Below are 2,638 nucleotides of genomic sequence, written 5' to 3'. Positions count from 1 at the left end.
CTGTGATTCCTTTCCTGATTTAGTATTATGTGCCTTAGCTGTAAAGAGCCTTGGTATGCGCATATTGTTAATATCTTATAACTGGACTCACCCCTCCTTTTATGTCTAAATTTCAGGCACAAAAACTTCGAAGTGAATCGAGACACTACATTTGGGATGCCCCTCACCTATGGCGGATATGTAGTGACCAGGTTATAAGAAATTGTGTGCCTAGTGAAGAGTTTGAGTCTGTCATTGCAGCTTGCCATTCCATGGTTTGTGGTGGTCATTTCAGTACAAGGAGAACATCTAGGAAGATTTTAGATTCTGGTTTTTATTGGCCAACCCTTTTTAAAGATTCTTATGACTTTTGTCGGTCCTGTGACAAATGTCAACGTTTTGGAGGGTTAGGTAAAAGACACGAAATGCCTTAACAACCTTTACTGTTTTGTGAAATTTTTGATGTTTGGGGAATTGACTTCATGGGTCCCTTTTCTTCGTCCTTTGATTACATCTCCAAATGGATAGAGGTTGTACCTACTAGAAAAGATGATGCCCAGGCGGTTTCTAAGTTTCTTAAGTCCAACATTTTCTGTAGGTTTGGGATTCCAAGGGCTGTGGTGAGTAATAGAGGTACACATTTTTGTAATAAGGTAGTAGATAACTTGTTTTCTAAATTTGGTGTCACCCACAAAGTCTCCACTGAATATCACCCATAAACCAATGGCCAAGCTGAAGTGTCCAATCGAGAGGTGAAATAGGTATTGGAGAAGATAGTCAAACCATCCAAGAAAGATTGGAGCCTAAGATTAGAGGAAGCATTGTGGGCCTATAGAACTGCCTATAAGTCACCAATTGGAATGTCTCCTTATCGCTTAGTCTTTGGCAAAGCATGCCACCTACCAGTAGAATTGGAGCATAAAGCATATTGGGCAGTCAAACAATGTAACATGAACTTGGAATCTTTTGGGATGGAGAGGAAGTTGCAGCTGCAAGAGTTAGAGGAGTTGAGATTGGAGGCTTATGAGAACTCTCGACTTTACAAGGAGAAGACAAAATTTGTGCATGATAAGGGTCTCCTACGGAAGAATTTCAAGGTGGGAGACAAGGTACTGATGTTTAAGGCCAGATTCACGTTTAAGCAAGGAAAGTTCAATACCCGTTGGGATGGGCCTTACACAGTCACAAAGGTGCATAATTTTGGAATGGTAGAGCTTCTTAATGAGGAAACTAGAGTAAAGCTTAAAGTTAATGGCCATCAATTGTAGCTCTACCATAAGAACCAAAAACCTCCTTAGCTCCCTGGTCATTTCTTTCCTTCACTCATTTACATGCTTTTGCTTGATTACCGATATGTGTGTACACACAGGATATCAGCGCGCAAGTATGACTCTCTCTTGGACCCTATCATGACCAGGTGTTATGCCGCCTCCAAAACTAACAATGAGAGAAAGAGAGGGAAAAGGGTGATGGGGGAAGGTCCAGAAGAGGAGGTAGTTGAGGATGGCTCTAGTTTCAATCTTGCCTCCTTGAGTGATCAGATTACCGAGCTTGGTCAACAAGTGACGAATCTGAGTGAGGAGTTCGATGCTTACAAAGCTATTTCCATGTCGCATGAGTTCAGAAGATAGAGGTTTATCGATCCTCTGATGTTGGAGATGGCCAGGGCTCTCAAGGTCAACTTTCCTCAAGAGTATGAATAGGCCTTCTGGGAGAACACCATTCCTGCTACTAGTTACTTTAGTGAGGGTCTGGGGCAATCTTCTGCTTTTGCTACTACTGCTCCTATTGATGCTGAGATGGGAGAAGCCAATGTCTAAGCAGGGGAAGATGTCAAGGCAGAAGAGGAAAGAAGAGCAGAAGAGGATTAAGAGCTTTACTGTTGGAAGTCTTTTGTTTTTGTTTTGTTTCTGTTTTTCTTTTCATTCTGTTGCTCTTTCCTGCGAACTCAGTACTTAAAAGTTTCACCTTGATGTACTTAAACTTTATTGCAATGAATGGTTGGTTTACTGTGTTCTGTTGTGGTTGCTGCTGTTCTTTTCCTTTCCCCTTTTGACAATGGGGACACTATCAAATTTAAGTGTGGGGGAGGATTTCATTTTGCTTTGTTGTTTCCCAGTGTTGCTTCATTTCTGTAATTGTTGCTGAATTAGCAAATTTTTTTTTGAAAATCCAATCTTTCATCATCATTATTTGGCTTTGAATTGGTTATGGATGGTTAATTGCTGTGAATTGGATCATTTCTGTCTGTTTTGATGCTTGTTGAAAAGGTTTTTACTTGTTAAATGTTGGCCAAGCTTTGAAAAATTTTCGTTAGTAGTTTCTGTGACCTCATGTCGTAACCTCACTACTTCAGGTTGGGAGTTGAGGAGTGACTTTAGCAAGGGAGGGCTCTCTGTGATTTCAGGTCTCGACCTTGCTGATTTTAAGTTGTGACCTCAACCCCCCTTTCCTGACTTAGTGCTTCTTTGTACTCAGGTTACGACCTCACTCATTTCAGGTTATGACCTGGACTTATTTATTGTACACCACTTTCCTTCTCTTTGCTTTTTGCATTGCTGTGTAGGAGGAACCTTTTAAGCTACCTTTGCATCTTTTTCAAGCAAACCATTGCCTTTTTAATCTACCCTCAGTGCGTCAAATAGTTTTTCTTGAAAAC

The sequence above is a fragment of the Neltuma alba genome, unplaced genomic scaffold (genome assembly GCF_004799145.2).
Source record: "Neltuma alba isolate B1F8T4 unplaced genomic scaffold, ASM479914v2 tig00006517_pilon, whole genome shotgun sequence".
Lineage (NCBI taxonomy): Eukaryota > Viridiplantae > Streptophyta > Magnoliopsida > Fabales > Fabaceae > Neltuma > Neltuma alba.
Note: the sequence above shows the minus strand (reverse complement) of the source record.